The sequence below is a fragment of the Scardinius erythrophthalmus genome, assembly GCF_964197995.2.
Source record: "Scardinius erythrophthalmus genome assembly, chromosome: 1".
In the NCBI taxonomy this organism is placed as follows: Eukaryota; Metazoa; Chordata; class Actinopteri; order Cypriniformes; family Leuciscidae; genus Scardinius; species Scardinius erythrophthalmus.
Window position 1 is genome coordinate 59,177,700 of NC_138221.1, and position 12,764 is coordinate 59,190,463.

Genomic DNA, 12,764 nt, shown 5'->3' on the forward strand with positions numbered 1-12,764 from the left:
CATTTTATTTTTTTCATATTTCTTATGTCTGTATGTCTAATGACGGAGTATTTTAAGTCTATTTTGCTGCTATGTGAAAAAAATCCAGCAAAACGCGCCGGCGCATTTGTCGACCCCAGAGGGTTAACTGTGGATTTGCAAACATTTGCGGAGTGTCCTTTTTTTCCACATGACTTACAGGTCACTGATGCAGCGGGACAATTTTTAGCATTTGCCAGATGATACAGTGAACCACACCTGAAGCAGGACTTTTTCTGTTTTATTCCATCAGGCTCTGGTGGAAGCTTTCTCGACTGTTTCCCGGAGCGAAATTTCTGCTGCCTTTGGAAAGTGGATTTATGTATTGCAATAACCCCCATTGGGAATGGATGAGTTTTGCACTGTTGAATTCCGCCTGATGTGCCAAAGTCAAGGCCTGTAGCAAAGTAAGATCATCCTCAAGCAGAAGTCTGTCTCTGACTTGACAAAGGTGTGCATGCTCTATTAATTGGTCTCTGATCATTTCGTCCTCCATCTCCCCAAACGCACATGGTGCAGCAAGATCTTTACGATCTGTCGGAAAGCATGACGATAAGCCACCATGTTAACATTCGGGACAAAATGCCTCTCAAGGCGCTGTTATTGCGTCTTCCATTGTTGTCCCAGTGTTAGGTAGAGTATAAAAGAGTCTCTGTCCTTCCATCCAAAGGCAGTGTTAGAGGATTGCTCCGCATCTAGCATCAGTCCATCCACATGCAGAAGCATTTATTACCACAAGGAAATTTTCTACAATTCTTCACCAAATCATAAAGGGAAGGGTAGGCTCATCAGGCAGGGTAAATGGAGCAGGAGCAGGGACGGAAGATGCCATCCTCGCCAATTTGTTATATTTTCACATAGTATTAGTATTTCACACATAGGGCCCTATCTTGCACCCAGCGCAATTGACTTTGTACACCGACGCATGTATCATTCCTATTTTGCACCCGCGCAAAGCGCGCTTTTCCCTCCACAGAAGCACGTCGCTAAACTAGGGAATGAACTTGCGCTCCCTGGGCGGTTCAGCGCAAAAAAGGAGGCGTGTTCCGGCGCAAACTTTCCTTCATGCTATATTGCAGGTTTAGAAAACAATTGCGCCACTAACCAGGAAAAAATTGTTTAAAGTCAGTGGCGCGTTGCGCATGTTATATGCTATTTTAAGGGCGCATGCTTGGCCATAATCAATGTAGCGTGTGAACAAAGTGCATACACTTTGATTCTCTCATCTACACAGAAGCAGCAGTTTTCATTTTTGCAAATCATACATTATTACGATAGATAGATAGATAGATAGATAGATAGATAGATAGATAGATAGATAGATAGATAGATAGATAGATAGATAGATAGATAGATAGATAGATAGATAGATAGATAGATAGATAGATAGATAGATAGATAGATAGATAGATAGATAGATCTAGACAAGCGCGTCTGCTCTTAAAGGGAATGTGAGATGACGCTCTGATTGGTTTATTTCACGTTACGCCCAAACCACACCTATGAATAATGAAGCTGCTTCAGACCAACCCCTTTTAGATTTGCGCCGGGCGCAAGAGTCATTTATCCCGCCGGGAAAATAGCAACAGCGCCAAGACCCGCCCACAAAGTTACTTGCGCTTTGCGCTTTGACACTTGCGTTTCAGGTTGTTAAAATAGGGCCCATAGTATTTCATATAGCATTGCTTACTCTTCACTCACTTTATTCTCTACGTTCTTCCCCCCTTACGTTCTCATAAAGCTCCCCCTACTGGACGCAATCGGTTTTTCAGAACACTTGCCATAAAAATTATGCACGTTCGCATGAAGCAAGTGTGAAAAAAAAACATACCAACCTTTTTGTGTGTGAGTAAAGTTACTGTATGTGGCGAACAGGACGAGGCCGAGGGCCGTGAGAGATACGAGGTGCGATACGCAGGTGTGGCTCATTAGTAATCACGCCACCGGCCTCGCGCCACTCTCTCTCGGCCTCGTCCTGCTCGCCACACTGTACATCCAATTTCACGAATTTGTTGTCATTACCACATAACATCTAAAACCCTGAACTGACTGCACAAAAGACGAGAACAACTTTACATGTTTTAACAGCTTAATTAATGTAAGTGCTTTTATAAAATGCCGAGCTTCCCGTTTTAAGTTTTAAGTGCGTTTAAGTGTGGTAATCAACATTATGCTACAAATTCCATTGATTGAGCCTAAACCAGAATATTCCTTTAGGTAACATACAGAGGCATACACTCAAACATAACAAAGCTCTTACCATAATATTTCAAGTGAGCCTTTCCCAGCGATGTGAAAAGTAGTTCAATTTAAGTACGTACGGCCCTGTGCACATCCAAGAGCCGTCCAAGAGTTTCAAGAGAGGCAGCCAAACTTCTCACACATGGAACTTCTCACTCCTTCATGCATCAAATGGCCTATGGTCAGAGCTAAAGACACAGAAAGAATGAACTAGCCTGAAAATCACTTAGCACTTTTTTTTTTTCTCTTTTCATGTGTCACAAAAAAAGGGGTCAGACAAAAAATGTCTTGCTCTGGTGTCTAGGCTGGAGTGATTTCTGAAAGCCTTTGTTTTGGGAGTTCCAGATGTAGGAAAACTAAGAGAGACTAGTGCCGTAATCTGGCCGTTCTCTGAGGGCTGAACAGCAGCACAATGTCTGACACTGTTTGAATGGGCCGATGGCACTCTCTTAAGCAACAAGGCCTGTTTTGTGCTGTCAAACTCTCCTTTTCTACCAAATCAAATTGAGCCTTGTGTGCGGCGCCTGCTGCCCATTTAGTCCCTCACTTCCTCCTTTAATGGCACTCTCAAACAGAGCTAGAAGTGCTCTACTGTTCTTGCCACTGACAAGACGGATCACTAAAAGGGAAGGAAGGGCGGAAGACAGAAGACAAAATGCTGTCTTGAGACTGCAGCCCTAAATGGGGCATTTTGAAGGAAAGTTTTCCTGCTCAAACTCAAGTCCACTAACTGGCAGGGAATCTGACACATCCTTGGATGTAACAGAAGTCTAGAGGAAATGAATACGACAACTATCTTTGTAATTGGGTGACCACAGACCACCAAATCAAACTTTCTCAAGGTTTCTTCTTGAAATAACATGTAGGAGCAGGCTAAACAACTTATTTAAAACAAATATGCTGTGCAATTGCAGACCAAGTCAATCTTACAAGACACTAATTGTAATAGTTTTAAATCTAGAGATGTTCCACCCTCAATGAATGCGTGTATCAAAATGACTAGATGAATATTCTTTTCTCTACATACTTGCTTTGTCAATGACAATACATGTTAAACATTTACATTGTTTGTGACATCAGAGATGGACAATAAACATTAAAACATAAAATAAATATTTTCTTTTTGGGGGTTATAGGGTTATGATGTGGTTCTAGTAAACACATTATGGGGACATCAAAATATGACTCAAACATGGCAATATCTGAAATTCTTGTCCTTGTGGGGAAATTTGTTGTCCCCATGAGGAAAACAGCTTATAAATCATTCCAATTTATGTTTTTTTTTTTGAAAATGTAAGAGGATAGAATATACAGTTTGTGCAGTATAAAATTCAATATGTCTATGGAAAGTCCTCATGAAACATGGAAACCCATTGTGTGTTTGTGTGTGTGTGTGTGTGTGTGTGTGTATACCTGGGGCCGTATGTATAAAACTACTCAAAAATGCTAAGAATAGGCTTAAGCTTTGACTTGAGTGTCAAAAAATTCTTAGTAAAAAAGACTTGTTAGGAGCTAATTATAAAGAAGCTAAAAGCAACTTCAGCAAAGTCTAAAGCCCTATTCGGATGGGATAAACTTTACAAGGGTAGATGGAGTAATGTAATTTTACCACAGGACGTCTGTAATATTAATGGTCGATTCGCACAGGATAAGATATCTGAGTAAAACTAGCAGAAGTGGGAGGGGTAACTCAATTTGCGCATCGCCGTCGCCCTCCTGTCCTCATGTGCGTATTACATTGCTTCCTGATATCACGTACGCAAACAACCTATATTCATATATAGAACAGTTATGTCCGGTTGAACGATGTATTAATTAACTTCAGATTGGATTGTGTTGGTAAAAGGCACTTACCTAACGCTAAAAGATGTTTCGTGCCTCTAGTGTTTTCCATCTTCTTTCTGATCTTGGTATGTGGAAAACACTTGAGTTTTGCCACAGACTTGTCCCAGAGTCTAGAACGCAACTGAATGCTTTTTAAGACAGACTCTTAGGTGCTAACTGAAGCACTAACTGAAGTGAACTAAGGACTACAATATGTCAACCCCAAAATAGCTGCCCTCAACCTCTCAATCAGCCAAAAGTGAGCCTAGAAGGGTAGTCACGACACAATGTCACCAGTCATTTCATGCAAACATAATAAAATGATTTAATTAAGACAACGAAACGTTTATTTTAAGATTTAAATGTATTGATGCTGTGGAATCATTTTCTTTTGATTATGCTTTTTACTGCCAGATGCTGTAGTCACGATCGACCAGCAGGGACTTGCTGGACCAAACTAACCAGCCAAACCTTGACCTCTCGGTGTGCTCACAAACAAACAGGACTGCATTCACATTAATTCCTGGTCTGAATGGAGATGAACAAAATAATCTTTGGTGCATGACACATCAGCAACTCCTCTTTAGTTAAACAAACCTATCCGTGGGCAGAAAACACCCACTGATTGTGGGGGCACTGTGCACTGTACACCACATCATTAAGGACTAAAAGCAGTGTCAACAAACATTGTACAGACCAGACACACATGCAGAATTAAAGCAGTGCCCTTAAAATACAAGCACTCTCTAGGGTCCTAACAGCAGCTGTGCTTCATGAAGATACGACACTTGCAGTTTATAAGGTGCTAAAAGAAGCTAGTGCAGTTATCAAAAAAATATTTAACACAAACAGGTCACAATGGAAACCTGGCCATATGTATAAAGCTGCTCAAGAGTAAAATTTTAATCTTAAGTGTGTCGAAATTCTAAGAATGATGTGATTTTAGGCTTATTCCTAGACTTATGTATAAGTGTGATTAGGTTCCTATATGGTGTTTCAGTCATTTTTGACTTTTTTTTCTTTTTTTTTTATCGGAATGGTACGAAACTTGGTAAAGGTTTTGGCACTTGTTAAGTGAACACATACACACACACACAAAAAATCATGGACATGATTCGAGCAGGCTAAATGGTCCTGAAAAAAATAGCCACACTTGTACTGCTTGCGGTCAAAAATGACCGCATTGGAAATGAATGGGAGACGAATTTCATCTAGTGGAAACTTTTGGTACTGCAGCCAAACAAAATCTTTCTGAAAGCTCATTTTATGGGATATCAAGCTCAAATTTGGAACACAACCTGTTTACATTTATTGATTATTAATTTTATTGATTATTATCTTTGATTTTCTTGCCGTTTTAGAGTAAAGCGATATTTTGAAAATATATATTTCATATAAAATATATATTTTCATAACAATAAACGTAAAATTCTGTAACTTTTTTCACTTCAGTAAGAATCTGCCAAGTGTCGTCTCTGAAAAGAGATAAAACTTAATCAAAAAGTGAATAAATTGATTATAAAAGCAGCGGAAATATAATTTAGTACCAAAACATCCCCTAAAAATACAAAATATTAAATAAAAATCATTTTTCACTGACACGCGGAGAGCACCAGAGGGTTAGAAGTGCTGGGCAGGTATTCTAATCAAGTTAGGAGTAACAAGATGGCAGCAGAGAGAGAAGAGATGATGATATAATGTATTGGAGTTATATGATGACAACAGTGAGTTGATAAAACGACACAAGCTTGATCGTCAAGGTATTCTTTTCTGTAATTTTTCATTATATGAGCTGAATGACAATAAACTCAACCTTGAATATAGAACCTTTATCAAAAAAAATAAATAAACAATGTAATTTGCATTTACATACAGGGTAACACTTTAGAATACTGTTCCTTCATTAATAACTACACAGGAACAAATGAGTAATGCACATTCTAGTAACTACTATTAACTAACAAGAAACTGATTAACAAATTAGTAAGTAATAGCGTTCAGTCGAATGTGGTAGTTCAGCTAATCAGTAACTACTATTTTTCATACCTCACTGAAGACTACTAAGAACTACTATATACAGGTTCATAATTAATATTAATAATGCATAATATATAATAAGGTAATGGTAACTCATTAGTAATTAATCAAGTGTTACTACATCCTTCTAAAGGAAATACTAATTATTTGGATCAGTATTCTAAAGTGAAAAACTTGATAAATACCTAATATTGACTGAAGTCATTGTAAGCTTTTAAGGCTTTTGTAAGTTTTTTGATAGTAATGACTCAAGTGTTACTACATCTTTCTAAAGGAACTTCTAATTATTTGGATCAGTATTCTAACACTACTACATTTATCTGAGCGCTATTACTTACTAATTTGTTAATCAGAGTTTCTTGTCAGTTAATAGTTACTAGAATGTTAATAATGCGTTACTCGTTTGTTCCTGTGTAATTATTCATTAATTAAGGAACAGTATTCTAAAGTGTTACCACATACAGTAATTACAGAACATATGTGAATAATTGAAAAGTTCTTAAAATTTCAGTTCATAGAATAATGAACAAAGTTCACAAACAGTAGGCTAAACGTGTAATTTAAAAGGGCTTTTTTGGCGACTGTAGTGGACATTGCATGGTTAAACCTATTTGCATTGCATCGTTCATGTCCCTTTTCACATATTTACAATTTATATGTGTATTTATTTATTTATTTATTTATATAGCAGGTTTGGCTCGTAATATTGCAACAGCTTATCAGCCACAATGTGTTGAATGTGTTCTTGTGGATGCAATGAAACCCTGTAAATCTTGGCACTGACAAATGGTTGTGGCAAGTCTGAGACTCCACGCCTGTCGAGAGAAGTCAAGCGATTAATTAGCCTGAAACAAAAGCCTTCCTGTATTGTTTCCCCCCACCAAGCTTAACCAAAGCCCTGCAGCAAAATCACCTAACTGTGACATTGTAGTCTGAAGTAAACTTGGCGAGTTTTAATTAACACAATCCTAATTAAAGGTGAGAACAGCCGCACCACTGATTAAAGCTGGGAGTCTAAATTAGACATGATAAGACGATGATGTGGATAGACGGTCTCAAGCACTGCTATCTATACTCGTGGGCTCCATTTCAGTGCAGAGAGGCTAAAAAAGCTGTGTCACAGTAAACAATCCTCTGTCACTCACCCATTTAGAGTCTTTTGTGCAGGCAGTCGGCTGCAGTTGGCTAATTTGCTACAATTGTGTGTGCCACGTGAGTCTGCTAAAAGCTGATTGGTTATATTGTTCACTAAATGTTGCATATTTTGTGCATTCTGGATTTTTATAAATCTACTAAAGCAGTGCTTTTCATCAAGATGTCTTAAAAGCTGAAACGGTTTAAAAAACAGGGTCAACAATTGAATTAGGCAGTGTGTCTTAAGCGTTTTTAGCCAGCTGAAAACGGCAGAGCTCTTCTGAAAACGTCTTGCTGTGGGCGCTTGAGAGCGCTTTATCATTGCAGCGTTTTTTACAGCTGAGACGCTAAAAAAAGTTACTTTATCACATTTAGTGACTGACCGCTCTCCTGTACCCATGTTGAGAGAAATTGTGAGTAAGTGCAGAGTGTGTAAACTGTGTGTAAACATGATGCTTATTGTAGTTTTAGATGTGAACAGGCATTTACGTCTGTCCACGTCATCCCATTGACAAATCTTTCCGGCAGCCCTCCTCCTCCCGTAAATTATCTCCATCCTCTTATGCGCAATTTCATCATGGGAGGGGGTTAACTCGGAGCGCAAGCCGAGCCTCGGGTTTGAGCCTCCTCCAAAGACAGCAAGCCAAGTTAGTTTACTATTAACCTTTAAAGGAGAACATTTTTTTGTAAATTTGGAGTGCTGTCAATACAGAGAACAACGACAAAAATCGGTCACCGTGTCACCGTGTTATCCTCTTTTTAAAATTTGCACCCTGTTGACTTCAATGGGGCAAGTTTTAAACCTGCTTTTAGCCTCTTAACATCCTTGATGTGTCATTACAAGTGCACAGCTAATGTGAGTGATTCCTTCAGAGTGAACACGAGTGAATCTGACTGCAGTAGATGTGAAAGATATGAATAAAAATGAAGTTATTTCAGCCAGCGCACATACCTGTGTTTACATCCTGTTTTCGGTCGAAGTCCATAGTAATCGATTGTCGAGTTCACCCGCATAGGTTTAGTTACCTATGATCACGCGCGTGAACTCGACAATCGATTACTATGGACTTCGACTGAAAACAGGATGTAAATACAGGTATGTGCGCTGGCTGAAATAACATCATTTTTATTAATATCTTTCACATCTACTGCAGTCAGATTCACCGTGTTCACTCTGAAGGAATCACTCACATTTGCTGTGCACTTGTAATGACACATCAAGGATGTTAAGAGGCTAAAAGCAGGTTTAAAACTTGCCCCATTGAAGTCAACAGGGTGCAAATTTTAAAAAGAGGATAATACGGTGTAGGCAACACCGATTTTTGTCGTTGTTCTCTGTATTGACAGCACTCCAAATTTACAAAAAAATGAGCTTAATGTTAAAATTGACCGGAGTTCTCCTTTAAGACTGAATGGGCAGGTGAACTAGTGAACATCACATTTCACTGTGACTGGACGGCTGGGTAGGTGACAGTGGTGAGCGCTGCGTTTTACCCAAACAAAGGGTAGCTACCCCCCAAAAAAAGAGTTTTTCAGCATTCCACATTCATTTCCACATTCTTCAAAATATCTTTCTTTGTGTTCAGCAGAACAAAGAAATTCATTATTAAATGGATCTTAAATTACTTTCTGAACTTATTCTTCTTCATCATCTGTTCTACAACCATGCGTGACAATGTGAGGCAGTGATTCCATGATATCCAACTGGGTATAATTCACCATGTTCTAGCTAGATGCAATATATTATGAAGCTCTAGAACTTTCAACAGCTTTTGAATTATTCTGTGATGTACAATCTTACATTCCAAACACAATTTGCTCATAAACTAATATCTGCTTCCATGTCTCAAGTTTTTGAAGTTATGTAGGTAATAGAAGTTGAAAGATTAAAGTGGAAGTTTCCAAACGTATCTGTCCAAAATTTCGGCCTCAGATGAAGTCCCATGGACTGCTAACAGACCATCTGTTCTGTTCTACATAAAAACAGTTCCAACCTCACATGCTCCAATCTGAATGCTCGTGGCATTGGGTTTTTGAAATGGTATATGAAGCACTGACTAGCAAGCCAACTTTGAGCAAAACTGTATATTTTGCTTTGTGTTCAAAGTTAAATTATAATAGTGATTATTACTTTTGGACCTCTGAAATGTCTGGCCACAAAGTCTATGTTCCACCAATTTCTACAATAATTGGTCAAATATTGTGCCATCATTGATTCACCCATGCATTAATGTTATGTTTACGTATCAGTCAAATGGCTCCTTCCTGTCTAAGTGGGAGATTCTTTGCCAGCAGAAGATGCAGTGCGGTTCAGATTTTACACCCAAGACTCTGACTCTGTAAGACTACCTAGACCCTGTTGCTCTCTTTAACATCTGTTATACCTGATATGCTCATTCCCTTCATTTATAAATACATATGCAGCTGAAAAACAACAACAACAACAATCATGAATTATTCATTGTCCTTGGGAAAACCAGAAGGAGTTTGTGTCTAATCTGAGAACCAGCAGGCTATAAATGTGCTGTGCTCAATTCATGCTTGCACTAAAAACACAGGTATGTTTCCCTCTAACCACTAGGACATCCTCTTAAGTTGACTTTCCTATCAGACAGACTTCAGATGATTATTCTTATTATTCCTATTTACAATAAACAACAATAAAGCTTAGAAAGATTACTAGGCTTTTAGATGACATTTCATAGAAGTTGGGACAATATAGGTTATATAACTATATTTGAATGGCAAGCTAATAGTCAACAACCTTGAGGTTTTATGTGCAGTATTTATCCTACATTTTTTGGTACAGGTCTCAATGAGTTAGTTTGGTTAGTTCACCCAAAAATGCAAAAAGAAAAAATGTCATTCCAAACCTGTCAGACTTTTGTTCATCTTAAATCACATTTTAAATGAAATCTGAGAGTTTTCTGTCCCTCCGTTGACAGTTACACAACTACCACTTTGACGCTTCATTATGTTCATAAAGAAATCATAAAACTAATCCATATTAATCAAGCGGTTTAGAATGAATCCATTATGAATCAAGTGATGAAACGATTGAATTTAGGCTTTTATTCATATATAAACATTAAAGGGAGGGTAGACAATTTGTTTTCTAAACACTTTTTGTTATACTGGTTGAAACTCTCTTCACATCCTGACGAGAAGTGGTCTAAATATTAAAAAAAAAAAAAAAAATATATATATATATATATATATATAATATATATATATATATATATATATATATATATATATATATATATATCTTCTGTGGAAGTCTCAGGACCAAAAAAATGTTTGTCTAATCAGTGTATTCAGTACGATATAATGTCCTACCTGCCTGTCAGCTATTTTGCATCCCAGGACGGGCTATGTGCCTGAAGTGCCATCTAATGTGGGACGGCCTACGGTTCTGCAGGCTTTTCATCCTCCACCTCATGTGACGGCGGAAGAAGAAAGCCTTCATTTGCTCTGCCTGCCCTGTCAGAGATTCAAGATTTATATTCAGAGGTCTTCTTCATGGCGGAAGTCAGACCAGTTGCTGGTGTGTTTCAGGTCGCCCAGGAAGGGGCTTCCCGCATCCAAACAGACCATCAGTAACTGGATCGTTCAGGCTATCTCTATGGCCTATCAGGTGCGCAGCTTGCCTTCACCTTTGGCCGTGAGGGCTCATTCAATCAGAAGCATGGCGTCCTCTAGAGCCCTGCTTTCAGCGGCCCGATCCAAGAAGTGTGTGATGCAGCAGGATGGGCCACCACTGGGACAGGCAGGGCTCGTTGTGGCATAGTGAGTACTCGTTCCCCAAAGTGTCGTATTCGACGCATTTCAAGTTCCCTCAAAAGGGAACGTCTCGGGTTACGACTGTAACCCCTGTTCCCTGAGAATGGAACAAGACACTGCGTCCCTTCGCCACGCCTTCCTCTGCCTGGGAGCAACTTGCTTCATCACATATGATAACGCTGTTGTGTGCCGGCGTCCCTTTGTAGCTTTCGTGTATGCCGACACACCTCACATCATGACGCAACACCAATCACAATTGGCTTAGTTTCATTCATGCATCAGTGTATAGATACTAGGGTTTAAAAATACTTCTGTAGAAGTTGAAGTATCAACGCAAGCTTTTTACTCAAGTAAAAGTATAAAAAATAATTATTTCAAACCTACTTAAAGTATAAAAGTAATGTAAGGAAAAAAATCTCTCTATCTCTCTCTCTCAATCAATATTTGACGCGATTTACCCCGATTTCTCCCTCGCTTACCTGACGCGATTTGCCCCGATTTCTCCCTCGCTTACCGCATCTAGGATTAAAATTTAAGGAGTAGAAAGTACAGATAATTGCGTCAAAATGTAAGGAGTAGAAGTAAAAAGTCGTCTGAAAAATAATTACTCCAGTAAAGTTCTACTGAAGTAAGGTAACGAAGTATTTGTACTTCGTTACTTGACATCTCTGTTCCCTTCTCAGGGAACGGAGTTACAGTCGTAACCCGAGACGTTTTCTGTAATCTGATGCAAAGTTATAATACAAAGTATAGTATTATAAATGTACACACATATATATATATACGCGCCATCACAGTCGGTGAAAGGGTTTCATTAAGCATAATCATCTGCAATATTGGCCCGCTGGTTTATTATCCTCAAAAAAACATATTTACATTTGTTTCCCCCATTGAATTTGGGGATGATGGAACCAGAAGGGCTAAAATGTAAACTATTTTTGACCTACAAAAATACATCATCGAAGCATCACCCAATCAGAACACAGTGTGTTTACATTGATCCACATCAAGAATCTTCTGCAAACAGATGATCGATCAACTTTAAATTAATTAAAAAAATTAAAGCTACATGGTTAATCAGAAAAATAATGATTATGCTTAGAATTACTGCCTATTTATCCTGTTGTTGTTGTTTGCATCATTGAGCATCGTAATTACATGCTCAAGCACATAAACGCAATGGCCAATCAGAGGTATTTAATTAGTCACTGTGCAGAAGAATTTAGCTCAAAGCTCCAATAAACAGTAAATCCGTTGTGCAGTGTAGACAGACAGATTGAAACAGATTAACACTCAACTGCTGTATAAAATTAATAAAAAAAATTATAAAAATAAACATCAGTGTCTTTTATAAAAACTGACGTTTAGAGCTTTTCCCTCAATTAATTATGTGCCCTTATTGCTCTAAAATAGACCGACCTGTAAGCATATGTTGATATGCATTGTCAGACACAGAGAAGATGTGAGGTGGGGCCTCCATGCGCTTTTTGACCCTGTATGCCACCACCACCTCTGAGTTATACACTTGTAAAGATTCACAGTAACACAGAACAGCCGAGAGTAGGTCTGCAGAGAAATCACAGATATTCATTAAACTGATATTAAGTGCTCCTGTCTGACCATTTTTCAGAACTGAGGCATTACTAACATAAATCATCCACGCCGCGTAACGATCTTTGAGGTTAAACAGCACAGAGGGCTCGTTGAGGTGGGTCATCATGACCATG